Below are 16,643 nucleotides of genomic sequence, written 5' to 3'. Positions count from 1 at the left end.
AGGTTGTTGTGCCGGTGGAAGTTTTGGTCATTGGCTTATATTTGTTACTTGTTTTTTAATATCACAGGTCTATACAGGGGATGGACTACAGAGACTGAGATTTTGGAGGAATAAGTGTACGAGATTTTTAAAAACCCCATTTGCATGAAAGCTTTAGAAGCCAAAAGAAGAGATCCAATATTTGGGATGGTTTAGTCCAAACACGAGGGTGGAGAAACTGACCTTAATGTAGTCCTTTCCAACCCTGTAACCATCACCTCTCACTATGAACCACAGATAATTCGAGCTGATAAGGCCTCTATTCAGATCATCTCATGTTACCTTCTCGTTTTATAGATGAATCTGTAGTCCAGAAAATTGAGGGGAGTCACTTCAAGGAAGCACAGGTGACTAGAGAAACTAGGGCTGGAATGGATGTCTTTTGACTACCAGTTCCTGTAGCTCCTGCCTGGCCTCTCAAAGCACTATGGTCTGGGAAGGGAAATGAACAGGGTTCAGTTCAGGGCAGGTAAGGCTGCAGTCGTCCATAGACCCCAAGCCCAGGTATCGGGTTCTATGAAGAACGATGTGCCTATGGATAAGAACCAACCAAGTGGGAATAGAGGGCAGGAATGACATAACTATGGCCGAAGGACTTTGGGATTTACTGCCCGGAAATAGTTGTCCTTGTAGAAGCCACAAGCAAGGTTAAATACTAAATTACAATAAGCTAAGATGTGATAGCTCTTTTTGTGCAATTTGTATGAGATGCTCTGCAAACTCAAGGTGCAAACACAGATACACCTAATTCATTATTCCAATCAAATATTGACACTTGGAATATTATTGGTATGAAAGTCAGTATATTATTTACTTTTCTGAGGCTTTCTTTGTGAATTGTCTGAGACTTCTGTAGGGCATTTGAAGCTCACAAGGGAGTCAGTTCTGCTATCACACAGAGCTGTTACAGTGGAGGCAATGTATCTCTGATGTCCTGCTGCCATATGGTGTCACTATTGAACACTGGTTCTGTGTTGTTTTCATCCTGAGGATGGCTGGTGGTGTGGTCCTGCTGGGAATCAGGGTGACTCAGATGCCTGTACCTGATATATCATTATCCAACAAGCATGAGCCATCCTCTGGGTTGAGCCTGGCTAGGGCCTGTCTACCTGGCTCTGCAACTGCATGCACGGGATCCCAGGGCACATGGTCTCTTCCAGGGCACCAGCTGGCTCCAGGATGTCATGGGCAGAACTCGTTCTGGTGTCCAATGCCTCATGGGTGCAGAACCACAGCTTGCTTCTTCTCAAAGCCATCCTAGGGGTTGGGTAATATGTGTGTGTGTGTGTGTGTGTGTGTGTGTGTGTGTGTAAAATGTGTACACATTTTAAGAAAGGAAAACTTTATTAAAATTTTAATACTCAATATACACCGATAACAAAAGATGAATACAAGTCACATTAGACTTCTGCAATTACAAGAGGTTCTCAAAGTGGTTGCCATCAGTGTCCAGACATTTTTTATTTTGGTGAACTACTGCCTGAGCAACACTGACCAAATTGTCCACCTGTATACATTTTTTTTGGCAGCCCTGGTATATACCGTGTTTCCCCGAAAATAAGACCTAGCCAGATCATCAGCACTAATGTGTCTTTTAGAGCAAAACTCAATCTATGACCTGGTCTTATATTATACTATATTATACTATATAAGACCAGGTCTTATAGTATAGTAAAATAAGACTGGGTCTTATATTAATTTTTGCTCCAAAAGACACAGAAGAGCTCATGGTCCGGCTAGGTCTTATTTTCGGGGAAACACAGTATAAGAACAACAAACACAGCCAAACACCAAAAACACCCAAACAGAAAGACTAAAGACAGACATACTTGGTCTGGCATAGGAAACGGGTATTGGCAAGATTTCCTTGCAATTTTAATGAGCATCTCAGGTTCCATATCATTGCTCTCAACGAATTAAAAAATGGGGTACACTGCTAAATCTAAATGCACCCCCACATCTTACTTCTTATGTCTGTCAGGAGGACTTACAAATGGAGTAGATCTCCAATCAAGTCTTCTTACTAAAAGCTGGGATGACGGGGTTATGGTGTCTAGATACCCAACCGAGGGAGACACAGGCCTTTGGTGAGATGAATGAAATCGTTAATTACGTTGGCGCTGTCTCATCAGCTGCCTGACTGGTTAAGGAAGATCATCTTGTTTGCAAAGCGTTTAACTGGCTTTCTTATTAGCATACACATTATTTTCTATTACCCTTATTAAACTAAAGCAAATTTGTTTTTCCCACCAAATGTGTTTGGAAATGAACAGCTATGTATTCTATCAGAGGCTGGTAGAGGAGCTCCTGAATCTATCTTCAGATCCTGCTTCCCTCCCCAGCAAACAAGAGTGTGAAGAGCCCAGTGGAGTTGTAGAGGGTAATGGAGAGGGAAGAGGAAAGAGAAAGAACTGGTAGGGATAGACAGGCTAGCTGAAGAAAGAAGAGAGAGAAAAGGGAGAATGGTAAGATATAAAGAAAAATAGAGGGAGAAAGAAAACTAGAAGAAATAATATCTAACTTTGGTACAGCCCTTTACAAACCTGCCAAGTTTATGCTTGTATTTGACACTGTGTGGCCCTTTAAGGCAGGAAAGGCAAGTAAAGTTTTTCCCATATCATTCTCATGAGGAAATTGGAACTGTGACAGGACATGGAATCATTTCACATGAACTTTGACTTAGTGGAATGGAGGTGAGGGCATTGTGCTGTCCACTGAATTCGAAGGGGCCTTACGTAGAGAAGACTGCGATTTAACACTACTCACCCTCCTCCTATATGCCAGGCATTTTGCATCACAATCTCATTTTATCCTCACAATAGCCATTTGCTGATGGAGATCATCATTCGTGGATAAACCATATCATGAAGTGAGAAAGGCAGGCAGACCAGCATCAGCGAGTGCCAGAGAACACACAGCTGCGGGAAGGGAGAGTCCCTCTGATGCCTGCTCTTCCCATTCAGCAACATGGCTGCCTCTGGAGGGCCAGAACCCATTGCTCCAAACCACTGGGAGGCACATTTCTGGCCAATGTAATGAAAGAAGTCCTACTCTCAGAGCAGCCCATGGGTGGAAGAGACTGCAGGGGAAAGAAGTGGGTTCTTAGAAGGATTTAAACACAGGCTGGCAAGCACTTGCCTGCAATGTGTAGTGAAATATTCAAACTTCGGATGAAAGGGTGACCAGACGGATTTTCCTCCAATGCTTTGGCCCTTTGCCTTTGAACATTTTCATGATGTGCTTATTTCCAGACTTCTATTAGCCATGTCAGCTGGGACTGGAGGATGGAACTCATGACTTTTTACTTCACCTCGATGTTTTCATGAAAGTAAAGAAGAAAAGCAAATGACAATAGACTCACATGAAGGAAGACAGAGAAGTAGGAACAAGGTGCCCAAAAAGAGGAAACATAAGGTAGACACTTGGCATTTGGACAGGGCCATCTTACCTGGAGAGGCTGTGCTTGTGCCCCTCCCTGATATGAAAATAGCTTGAATATTTTTATTGTAAAATTAATTTTGTTATTCTTCCTTGACTAGGAAATTCCATCATTACATATTCATTTCTTTGGATTGTAAAGTTTTCCAGTCTAAACGTAGATACCTCTGGGAGAAATAATACACAAGGCGGAACTGGTTTATCAGTTCCTTTCCGCCAAAGAGAGCAAGTAGCCTGAAGATGTAAGGCTTGACTGGAGGTGTGGGATGGAGGTGGATAGGTGCAGGGATTGGCAGGGAGAGGGCTCCAGAGGGGCATGTTGCCAACTTCTAAGCATCACTCCTGTTAAGACCAAGAAGTAGTAGACCATTGTTGCTGTCCTGATCCTGACTAAATGAAGTGTGTTCTCCAGTCAGATAGGGGTCTGTGCATCAGCAGAGGGTCTCAGAGAAGCCCAGCTGAAAAGGAGGGGCTGAAGGCACTCAAGGTTGTTTAACCCCATGAAGAGAAGGCTGAGGAAGCACTGTGTGTCTTCCTTAAAGTATCTGAAGGATTCTTCTGGGGAGAGGATGGCGAAGAGGTTCCATTTAGAAACACAGACCGAGGACTTAAGTGAGACATAATGGAAAATTTCCCTACTCACAAGTGAACACTGGCATGGCGGCTGCAGGTAACCTGCCCCATCTGGGGCATGGTGGCTACAGAGAGAGATCCCAGCTATATCAGATAACTGGGCACATCCCTGCCATGGAAGGGACTAGGAAAGTGGACTAGGTGGCCTCCAAGTCCAGGGAATACTGGGCCCATGCATCTCTCTGGCCCCTCAGATTCTGGCCATGGCAGCCGCAGTGCTGAGACGCCCAGGGCCAGGCACTGTACTTCCGTGGGGATCAGCGCAAGGAGCAGAGACAGGCTGATGAGATGAGAGGAAGACGGCCCGGAGCAGGGAGCGTGGACTTTACAATCGGACCATACCAGGTCCAACTGCTGCCACTGCTTTGCTCGGTGACCTGGAGCAAGTTTCAGATCTCTCTGAGAGTGTTACCCCACCTGTTAGGTGGGGATACAAGCAGCACTTTTCTCTCAGGGCCATGGTGAGGATAAAGTGAGGTGTTTCCTGGAATGCTCCCAGTTCTCAGTGCGTGAGCCATGGACATTCCCACAGCATCTGCGATGCTCGCCCCTCTCTGGGCTCCAGACTACATATCCAGACCCTTCTGCCCTCCTCTGGCTCCTCTGCACCCCAGCCTGGCCCCAGAGTGAGCCTCTGCCAGGGGTGTAGCCATCTGGACTCCTTTCACTAGACTCATGCGAGACTGGACAGGCCCAGGCACCCTGGTTCACCAGCCTCCCCTCGTCACGTGGCCTCACTCACTCTCGTCCTTCCCAGCCCTGCTCACAGCCTCCTACTCCCGCACACCAGCTGTGGTCATTGCCACTTTACAGGTGGTTGTGGCCTGAATCCCACCTCCGCTCCTGAGAACACCCTGGTCCAGTTCCAGTGCTCCGTCTCCCTCAGCGATTGGACAGAGCTTGTTCAGAGCAGTGTCGCCAGCGAGGGCGTGGTGGCCTCGGGAGCCACCCTCTTCGTCCTCCTTCCCGCACTCCAAATAGCCAGCCCTTAGGAGGCACTGTCTTCCTTTCTGCCCCTCAAAGAGGAGGGGACAGGGAAGGAGGCAGACACCAGCACTGCTCCACCCTGGCTTCGCTTTCTGTGCCATTTGTGTGCATATGAAAATAATAAAAATAAATAAATAAAAGACTAACCTCTGGCCAGTTGCAGTTTAGCTACCCTGCAATTAAACAAATCCACAAACCAGCAACACATATTTACATCTCATTAGCAGAAGCCAAATGCAACAACGGCATTAAAATTAAGAAATTAGGCACAATTATCCTGTCGGCAATAGTAGGGGGAAGTTGTCAAGGGCTGGTTTATTCATTAATTTGCACAGAAGTTCAGCAGCTCCCTAATTGTGTGCTATTTTTTGTCCCCTCCTCCTCTTGCTTAAAATCATTCAAGGTTTTCCTTTCTCTTCAGCTCAGCAGCCTATGAGAGCTGGTGAGCCAGACCCAGGAAAGACCTAGGGACAGCTCACCCTCTCTATGGACTTCCTGTCATCAGGACCCCAGCTAGGCTGTGGCACAGCTGCAGGTGACAGGGAGGTTAGGAAGGTCTGGGGAATCTGCTCCCCTGCTATGTCTTTGCAGATGCCCTCTGGATCCCCCAGCAGGGCTCTTGACTGGCCCAGCACCCCTCCCACATGCTCACTGCCATTCCCACAGAGCTGGGATCCACTGGGGCCATCTGCATACAGGAACACAGCACTCTTCTCCCCTTGTGCAGGCAGCTGCCACCAGCCACAGATCTCAGGCCAGTCTCTGACCAGCCAGAGTGAGCATACCATGAATGTTGGTTGGATGAATGAATAAAAATCTTTTTGACAAAGCCCTTTACTTTGGGTGTGAGGATTCATTAAGCCAGAGGCTGTGTCCAAGTGTGTGGTCTTGGGCTCCGAAAGTGGGTGCATGGCCCTAGTCAGCTTCAGAGAGAGGCTTTGCCTGAATGGCCCTCCTTCTGGAAGCTTCTGCCCTGTTCTCTTACCTAGATTGTTCTCACCTTCTGGGGATGCCATCAGCTTCCTCCCTCTTGGAAATCTGCACTGTCTGAGATGAGCTTTACCTGACTTCCTCCAGCCACCATGGAAGCTTCACTCTCCCATAGGCCTTGGGGAGCTATTGCTGTTCCCCCACCACCACCACCCATGGCCCTTCTATCTTCTGTGCTTGTTATGGGGTGTGGTACCTGTCTCTCAGGGCACATTGCCCTCTGCACTTTGCTGTTTTCTGGGGCTCATTTGTCAGCATCAGCCAACTGTTGGATTCTCCCCATGGATGGTGAGAGAAGAGTGGAAGAAAATGGAAAGAGGCTTGCTATGGTTTCTCCTTCCAGATGGACCCTGATATACTTAGAAAACACCCAGCAACCTGGTTAGTTTCTGCAGCCATCCTCAAGGCTGGAGGGGGTTTAGGGGTGGTGAGTTGAGGAGCCCTGGATTTGGAGTCAGGAGACCTGGTTCTAGATTTGCAGCAGCTGGCACTTAAAATCTCACTTTTCTTACATGGTAAAGGGCACCAGTATATATACATGTCCCTCCTTCCTCAGAGTCGAATTTTGAGGCACTTCACAAATATACAGGCCTATGTTATTGTTGTCTAGTCCTCATGAAAAGTATCGGTGTGTTCTGCAATGTGAGGTCCTTCTGCACAGAAAGCAGCGTTGGTCCAATAGCTACTGGTGATCTCCGCCTCTTCCTGCTTAAATGGGGCCATTTCACAGGCTTCCAAGGGACTGAGCTATGGATTTTCTCAGAGTCTCCTCAAAATTCTGGCCTAAAGGGTCCAGATAAAGGGTTTTTGTAAACATTCTACTTTATTTAATATTTGTGTCAAATTGGTATTTGCAAACACACATATTTCAAATACAACTGCAAGTGAATTATGTTGCGCTATTAATAAATATAACACCATTTATTTAGTGACTGTTGTAAGAACTGCAAATATGCTCATCCCCTCCCCAAACTGCCATGACCCCCCCTTAGATGTGTGCTGCCATTTTGAATGGCTAATGAAGGCGCTCTCACCACTAGCATTTTCTCTGGATTATGGCTCCACTTCTCATCTTTCCAATTTTACCCTGAAAATTCATTCATTCATTCAACTAACATTTACTGAATGCCTACTATTTTCTTGGCACCATGACCAAGGCTAGGGTTAATCAGAGACCACACAGTCCCTGTATTTGAAGACCTCACAGTCCAGTGGCAGACAATGAAAATTCAGTACAAAGTGCTGAGATGGGGATAAGTTCAGATGTTCCTGCCAGAGCAGCACAGAAGACAGACCTCTCACCTCTTCTGGTGGGTCAGGGAGGACATCCAGAAGAAGAGACAGTCTGAGCCAAGCCCTTCCCACTCCCCATTTTCCAGGAATCTGCAGGCCGCACAGCTGTGCCTAGCAGCTTTCATTCTGTTCTTTATATCTCTGGGTTTAAGCAGTCACTTCCTGCTCTGAACTGGGGAGTGGGGGTGAGGACTGAGGGCCACAGAGATTCTTGGATTTTAACATAACATGCAGGCAAAAGTGGGGAAGAGGAAGTTGGACTTATTCTGAGTATTAAAGAGTACAGCAATTGTATGATGAAAGCTTTCTTTCTAAGTCCCTTCACTGTGGCTATGCTGCCCCATTGCACAGGGCCCCATCCCAATGATAAAAGTGCCCAACACTAGAATGGTCCTTGAGATTATTCCACCTAATTTACATACCCGTATAACAAGTCTTTAATCCTCCAAACACCATATGAGGGAGGTACACTATCATAATATCCATTTTAGAAAAGGTGAAACAAAGTTCCAGAGTAGCTAATAAACGTGCCCAAGGTCACAGAGCAGGGAAGCATGGATCTGGGGCTCAAACCCAGACAGTCTTGCTCCAGAGATCACACATTCTACACACTGCACATGACTCCGTGCTTCAGACTGCTACCCACAGAGCAGCAGTTATCATTGACTTGCCATTGCCACAGAGTCCCTTGGGTATGTGCCTAGGGGTGCTGAGTCTTCTGTAGGCGCGGGGTGGGTGGGGGGAGACCATTTCTGAAGGGGGCAGGAGGACAGGGTAAGGTGTGGGTGGTTTCCGATCTTGACAGTGGCCTTTGGCACATTCCTGTCTCCATTGCTGCTCTCGTTCCTGACACACAATGAGGCCTTCCCTCCTTGGCACAGTGTTGGGCATCGGTCCCACTTCTTCAGCAACTCTAGCTAGATTGTTACGTGATATGAGCTTTTTAAGGATGGGGATCATGTTTGCTCATCTTTGCGAGCAGTCCCATAATGGAGACTCAATATGTTTTAATATTTGCAATGAATTATCTCAGGTGGCGTTTAAAAACAGAAGAATGGAGACTCCACATATACTACTTAAGCCTACTCACTAGCTCATGGTAAATAAAGTAGAATAGCCACTATCTTCATAAATGAGGATCAAGCTTCTCCTCTATGAAGCACCGCTGATCCTCGTCTTCCAGAAACTCTCAGCCAGTGGGTGGAGAAAATGTGATGTTATGAGAGCTACATATACATACTTATGTTCAAATCTCAATTATGTCTGGATTTGACACTTTGGATAAGTTAGTTAACTTATGCTCGTTTATTCATTAGTAACATGGGGATGATGATGGTGCCTGCCTTGCAGGATTGTTTTGGGTATTAAATGACATATGGCTATTTAAGTCACTTGGCATTTTCATACATAGTCAACGCTTAAAAATTGACAGTGGAAAAAATGAGATATGTACAAAGCCTTATGGAAGCATAGCAAGAGCAATGAACTGGGAGGAAAGTCTTCTCAGAAGCTGGAACATCTGTGCCAGGTGTTGTAGAAGGAGGTGGAGTGGGCTGAATCCTGGGAAAGGAAGCAGGTGCCAAATCCTATGGCTCCTTCAAGTTTCAGAGAGAAACTGCACGGCCATTCACAGCTAAAGGAAGCAGGAAGTGAGGCTGCTGATGCTGGTGGGACCCCAGTGCTGGGAGGACTGATCTTCACCCTGGTGGCCAGGTAGAACCTGCAGGGGTTTGGGATGAAGTTGACAGAAAGAGATTTTTGGGGTTCAGCATGGCAGATGGGTATGTGTGAGGGAGACAGTAAAAGTCAGTGTGACAGGTCAATAATAATGGCCATGGGGAAGCAGAAGACACAGATTTAAGTGAATCTCAGGTGAGATCTGAGAAACAAAAACCCATTGGGGATGATTAGAAGTCACCTCAAGGTTTCTAGTTGGGTGAATGGTTTAAAAAAGAACATTGAAGGAGAAGTTGGGTTTGGGGAAGTTGAGTCTAATTCTTTATGTGTTGGGTTTGGGGCACCCATAGGATATCTAAGTGGAAACTTCATACCCTAACCCTTCACATTCTTCCTTCATCCAAGTGTTCAAATTGACACAATGTTCCTAGCAAGAATTATCAGGAAGAAGAGTAGGAAAAGGGGGCAGGGAAGTTTATTTGACTTTGACCACCTAAGAACCAACCTTGGAGCCTCAAACTTGTCCCTGTAGCTGCTCTTTGATCTCTGGAATCTGTTGACATCAACGTTTTTGCCTCCAGGAATTGGAACAAGAGAGACACACAGCTCCCTTGGGCTAAGTAAATCCCTTCCATGGGCTGAAGATAAGTCCAGATATCTCAACCACTGACACTTCAATTGATTCATTTTTACTAGGAGACATTGTAAAGAATTTCCAATATTTCGTTGCCAAGGAGAAAGGCCAGAGAAAGACTTCTCCCCTTTCCAGTTGCCTGCACAGCTCCTACTTTGTGGCCCTGGCGCATGCACAGCCCAAGGAATCCGGCCCCTACAGCCATACCTATTGCATTTGGCCATAATAGAGGGTAGTTCCTCTGAACACCAGTGCTGCTCAGGCATCCTACTAGATTTTTTAGAAGCTAGGGTAGAGGAAGGCAGAAAAGAGAAAGTACAGGTTTCCAAGAGCCTTCTGTGGCTCCCCGATAACTAAAAACCCTACATTTCCAATATACACTATTTTCATTTCTCCTCTGAACTTGGAACCCAGGTAAATTGACAGAGACCCCAGATCTGTTCCATGTACACCTAGCATGAAGTATCAAGAATGAAAAGCTTAGGAGAGGGGCCATAGACAGACTTTTGCACTACAATTTTTGTAGTTTTTTTTTCTCTCCATTGACTTTTAAAGTATATTTAAATTTTTGGTAATTGTGTAAAGTGCATAGGTTTAAATTATTAAAATACTGAAAAATATATAAATAAGAGTTGAAACTATCTTTCATAAACCCATTTCCCATTACCTTTGGCATTTTGGAATATAGTTTTCTGGAATGTGAACATTTCCAGAATGCTTAAAAATACTTTTGAAATGATATGTAAAATACAAAAAGAAAGTGCACAAATCAATAACTTGACATCTTCACAATCTGAACACACCTAGGTAATGAGTGCTGAGATCACAAAACAAAATATCATCAGCTCTCCATTTACATTTAATGTTATTACTGATTTGAGTGGGCCTATAACTACCACATCACTATTAGTTACCTAGTTGAACCAACAGCTTTATGTTCATTTTATCCCTCCTTCTTGAGTTCCTTTAAATTAATTTGATATTTTGTATTACTTCATTTTGTCTATTAACTTATTATATAAATCTTTTTATTATTTTTTCATAGTTACTATAGCTAGTAAAACATATATCTTTGAATTTTCACCAATAAAAATGAAATTTTCACCACTTCTCTGATGTTGCTAGAACTTTAGAAGGTTTCACTCCATTTACCTCTGCTACCTTCTGATTTGTTATTATTATTTTAATTCTACATATATTTGAAACTCTACAAACCGTTAATATTATTGTTTTCTACAGTTAACATTTGTTTTAATTGACCCATATATTTTCACTTTCAGGTTATTTTCTTTCATTCATGCAATTCTGTATTTTCATCTAGGACTTTTCCTTTCAGACTGATTAATTGTCTTTAGTATTTATTGCAGTTAAGATTTGCTGACCATTATTTTATCTATATGAAGGTTTATTTTTTAAAAAGTCATTTTCATTTTTACAAGATTTACATTTTTTTTCTTTTAATGCTTTAAAATAACATTCTGTTATCTATTGGTTTCGATCCTTTCTCTTGAGAAGTCAGCTGTTACTAATATTTCTTTGAAGGCTATTTTTTTTTTTTTACCGTTTGGTTCTTTCTCAGACCTCCCTTTCTTTCTCTTTTCCTTCCTCCCCCTTTTCCTCCTTCCCTCTCTCCTTCTCTTCCTTCCTTTTAGCAGTTTGACTACAATATGTCTAACAGTGTATTTTTTTGGTATTTATCCTGCTTGAGTTTTGCTGAGTTTCTTTTTTTTTTCTTTAATTTTATTTTATTAATTTTTATTTATTTATTTATTTATTTATTTATTTATTTATTTATTTTTTTAATTAGTTTCAGGTGCACAAGACAAAGCAAAACTTAGACGTTTATCATTTATATCCCTCACACTGTGTGAACCCCCTCCCCCCATCCACTATCCCTCTGTACGTTCCCAAAACCTCTCACCTTCCCCTTATCCCAACCCCCCCGCCCCTCTAGCAACCCTCTGTTTTTCCTCCATGTTTCCAAAACTGAGAAAAGAATATTTTATTAAATTTATTGGGGTGACAATTGTTAGTAAAATTACATAGATTTCAGGTGTACAATTCTGTATTACATCATCTATAAATACCATTGTGTGTTCATCACCCAGAGTCAGTTCTCCTTCCATCACCATATATTCGATCCCCCTTACCCTCATCTCCCACCCCCTTACCCTCATCTCCCACCCCCTTACCCTCATCTCCCACCCCCCGCCCCCCTTACCCTCTGGCAACCACTAAACTATTGTCTGTGTCTATGAGTTTCTGTTTCTCATTTGTTTGTCTTGTTCTTTTGTTGTTTTTGGTTTATATACCACATATCAGTGAAATCACATGGTTCTCTGCTTTTTCTGTCTGACTTGTTTCGCTCAGCATTACTCTCTCAAGATCCATCCATGTTGTCACAAATGTTCCTATATCATCTTTTCTTACTGCCGAATAGTATTCCATTGTGTATATATACCACAACTTCTTTATCCATTCATCTATCGAAGGACATTTTGGTTGTTTCCATGTCTTGGCCACCGTAAACAAGGCTGCAATGAACATTGGAGCACACGTGTCTTTATCTCTAAACGTTTCAGATTTTTTGGGTAGATACCCAGGAGAGGGATTGCTGGGTCATATGGCAATTCTATTCGTAATTCTTTGAGGAACCTCCACACTGCCTTCCATAACGGCTGCACCAGTCTGCATTCCCACCAACAGTGTATGAGGGTTCCTTTTTCTCCACAGCCTCTCCAACATTTGTTATTATTTGTCTTGTTGATGATAGCCATTCTGACTGGGGTGAGGTGATATCTCATTGTGGTTTTGATTTGCATTTCTCTGATGATTAGTGATGTTGAGCATTTTTTCATATGTCTATTTGCCATTTGTATGTCCTCTTTGGAGAAATGTGTCTTCAAGTCCTCTGCCCATTTTTCAATTGGGTTGTTTGTTTTTTTGTTGTTGAGTTGCATGAGTTCCTTGTATATTCTGGATACTAGCCCCTTATCGGAGGCACTGTTTGCAAAAATCTTCTCCCATTCAGTTGGTGGCCTCTTTATTTTGTCAATGGTTTCTTTTGCTGTGCAGAAGCTTTTAAGTTTCATATAGTCCCATTTGTTTATTTTAGCTTTTACTTCCATTGCCTTTGGAGTCAAGTTCATAAAATGCTCTTTGAACCCAAGGTCCATAAGTTTAGTACCTATGTTTTCTTCTATGCAGTTTATTGTGTCAGGTCTTATGCTTAAGTCTTTGATCCATTTTGAATTAACTTTGGTACATGGTGACAAATAGCAGTCCAGTTTCATTCTTTTGCACGTGGCTATCCAATTCTCCCAGCACCATTTATTGAAGAGGCTGTCTTTGCTCCATTGTATGTTTTTAGCTCCTTTGTCAAAAATTATCTGTCCATATTTATGTGGTTTTATTTCTGGGTTCTCAATTCTATTCCATTGGTCTATGTGTCTGTTTTTCTGCCAATACCATGCTGTTTTGATTATTGTAGCCCTGTAGTACAAGCCAAAGTCAGGAAGTGTGATACCTCCATTATTGTTCTTTTTTCTTAAGATTGCTTTGGCTATTCGGGGTCTTTTGTGGTTCCAAACAAATCTGATGATTTTTTGTTCTATTTCTTTAAAATATGCCATTGGGATTTTGATGGGGATTGCATTGAATCTGTATATTGCTTTGGGTAATATGGCCATTTTAACTATGTTGATTCTTCCAATCCATGAGCACGGAATGTCTTTCCATTTCTTTGTGTCTTCTTCAATTTCTTTCAAAAATGTCTTATAGTTTTCAGCATATAGGTCTTTCACATCCTTGGTTAAGTTTATTCCTAGGTATTTTATTCTTTTTGCTGCAATTGCAAAAGGAATTGTTTTTTGTATTTCTTTTTCTGAGATTTCATTGTTAGTATATAGGAATGCTATGGACTTTTGTGCGTTGATTTTGTAGCCGGCAACTTTACTGTATTCGTTGATTGTTTCTAATAGCTTTTTGGTGGAGTCTTTAGGGTTTTCTACATATAGCATCATGTCATCTGCAAAGAGTGATAATTTAACTTCTTCATTCCCAATTTGGATGCCTTTTATTTCTTTCTCTTGCCTGATTGCTCTGGCAAGGACTTCCAACACTATGTTGAAAAGCAGAGGTGATAAGGGACATCCCTGTCGTGTTCCTGAACATAGAGCAAAGGGCTTCAGTTTTTCTCCATTAATTACGAGATTAGCAGAGGGCTTGTCATATATGGCCTTTATTATGTTAAGGTATTTTCCTTCTATACCCATTTTATTAAGTGTTTTAATCATAAATGGATGTTGTATCTTGTCAAATGCTTTTTCTGCATCAATTGATATAATCATATGATTTTTGTCCTTTATTTTGTTTATGTGATGTATCACATTGATAGATTTGCGTATGTTGAACCATCCTTGTGCCCCGGGGATGAACCCCACTTGGTCGTGATGAATAATCTTTTTAATGCATTGTTGTATTCGATTTGCTAGAATTTTATTTAGGATTTTTGCATTGGTATTCATTAGAGATATTGGTCTGTAGTTTTCTTTTTTTGTGCTGTCCTTACCAGGTTTTGGTATCAGGGTAATGTTGGCCTCATAAAATGAGTCAGGGAGTACTGTCTCTTCTTCAGTTTTTTTGGAAGAGTTTGAGCAGGATTGGCATTCGATCCTCTTTGAAGGTTTGGTAGAATTCACTAGTGAAGCCATCTGGTCCAGGACTTTTGCTTTTGGGAAGGTTTTGGATGACTGATTCAATTTTGTTACTGGTGATCGGTCTGTTTAGATTTTCCAGTTCTTCATGGTTCAGCCTTGGAAGGCTATATGTTTCTAAGAACTTGTCCATTTCTTCTAGGTTGTTGAATTTGGTGGCATATAGTCCTTCATAGTATTCTTGGATGATCCTTTGTATTTCTGTGGTGTCCGAGATAACTTCCCCTTTTACGTTTCTGATTTTGTTAATCAGTGTCTTCTCTCTTTTTATCTTAGTAAGTCTAGCCAAGGGTTTGTCAATTTTGTTAATCTTCTCAAAGAACCAGCTCTTTGTCATATTAATTTTTTCTATTGTCTTTTTGTTCTCTATTTCATTTAGTTCTGCTCTAATTTTTGTTATTTCCTTTCTTCTGCTGACCTTGGGTTTTACTTCTTCTTTTTCTAGTTCTTTAAGGTGTAACATGAGGTTATTTATTTGGGAGTTTTCTTGTTTCTTGAGATAGGCCTGTAATGAGATAAATTTCCCTCTTAAAACTGCTTTCGCTGCATCCCAAAAATTTTGGTAGGATGTATTTTCATTGTCATTTGTTTCTATGTATCTTTTGATCTCTCCTCTAATTTCTCCTTTGACCCAGTCCTTCTTTAAAAGTATGTTATTTAATCTCTATGTATTTGTGTTTTTCCCCGCTTTCTTTTTACAGTTGATATCTAATTTCAAAGCCTTGTGATCAGAGAATATGCATGGTATGATTTCAATCTTCTTGAATTTGTTGAGACTGATTTTATGTCCCAATATATGGTCTATCCTTGAGAATGTTCCATGTACACTAGAAAAGAATGTATAGTCTTATGTTTTAGGATGAAGTGCTCTATAAATGTCAATTATGTCCATTTCATCTAATGTGTCATTTAGGGCTACTATTTCGTTATTTATTTTCTGTTTGGATGATCTATCCATAGCTGTCAATGATGTATTTAAGTCCCCTAGTATAATTGTATTTTGGTCAATTTCTCCCTTTAGTTCTGTTAGTAGTTGCTTTGTGTATTTCGGTGCTCCCTGATTGGGGGCATAAATATTGATGACTGTTATGTCTTCTTGTTGTGCAGTCCCCTTCACCATTATGAAATGTCCATCTTTGTCTCTTGTTATCTTTCACCTTGAAGTCTGTTTCATCTGATATCATTATGGCTACACCTGATTTTCTCTGGGTACCATTTGCTTGGAGTGTCAATTTCCACCCTTTCACTTTGAGTCTATGCTTGTCCTTGTAGCTGAGATGTGTCTCTTGGAGACAGCATATGGTTGGGTTTAGTTTTTTGATCCAATCTGCTACTCTGTGCCTTTTCATTGGTGAGTTCAGTCCATTTACATTTAGGGTGATTATTGATATGTGAGGATTTCCTGTCATTCTATCTTTAGTTTTCTGGTAAGGCTGTGTCTCCATTGTTTTTTTGCCTTTTTGTTGTTGTCTATTATTTCTGTGTGGTGGTATTCTATGATGTTTCCCTCTGTTTCTTCTTTTATTTCAGTATATATTTCAATTCTGGATTTATTTTGAGTGGTTACCCTTAAGTTTATGTAAAAGAAAGTTTGATATTTAGAGTATTCCATTTTCTTCAGCACGCTTACTTTCTCCATTCCCATATTCCAGTTCAGGCCTTTATTCTCCCCCTTTTTGAGTTGTGGTTGCCACAAACTGTCCCTGTTGATGGTGGTCGAATAGCCTCCTTTAGTATTTCTTGTAGTGCAGGTCGTGTATTAGAAAATTCCCTCAGCTTCTGTATGTCTGGAAAGGTCTTTATTCCTCCTTCATATCTAAAGGATTCTTTGCTGGATATATTATTCTTGGCTCATGGTTTCTCTCTTTCAATACTTTGAATATTTGGTTTCACTCCCTCCTGGCTTGTAGAGTTTCTGCCGAGAAATCTGATGATAATCTAATGGGCTTTCCTTTGTACGTTATCGTCTTCTTTTCCCTGGCTGCCTTGAGGATTCTTTCTTTGTCGTTGATTTTAGACAGCTTCAATACAATGTGCCTTGGAGAAGGTCTGTTGGGATTGAGGTAACTAGGTGTTCTATTTGCTTCTTGGATTCGAGGGTCCAGTTCTGTCCACAAATTTGGGAAGTTCTCATCGACAATTTGTTTGAATATATTCTCTGTTCCCTTGTGTCTTTCTTCTCCTTCTGGTATGCCCATTATTCTTATATTGCTCTTTCTGATGGAGTCAGAAAGTTC

The sequence above is a fragment of the Rhinolophus sinicus genome, chromosome 9, assembly GCF_057876585.1.
Source record: "Rhinolophus sinicus isolate RSI-liver-muscle chromosome 9, RSI-T2T, whole genome shotgun sequence".
Lineage (NCBI taxonomy): Eukaryota > Metazoa > Chordata > Mammalia > Chiroptera > Rhinolophidae > Rhinolophus > Rhinolophus sinicus.
This window is presented reverse-complemented; position numbering follows the sequence as displayed.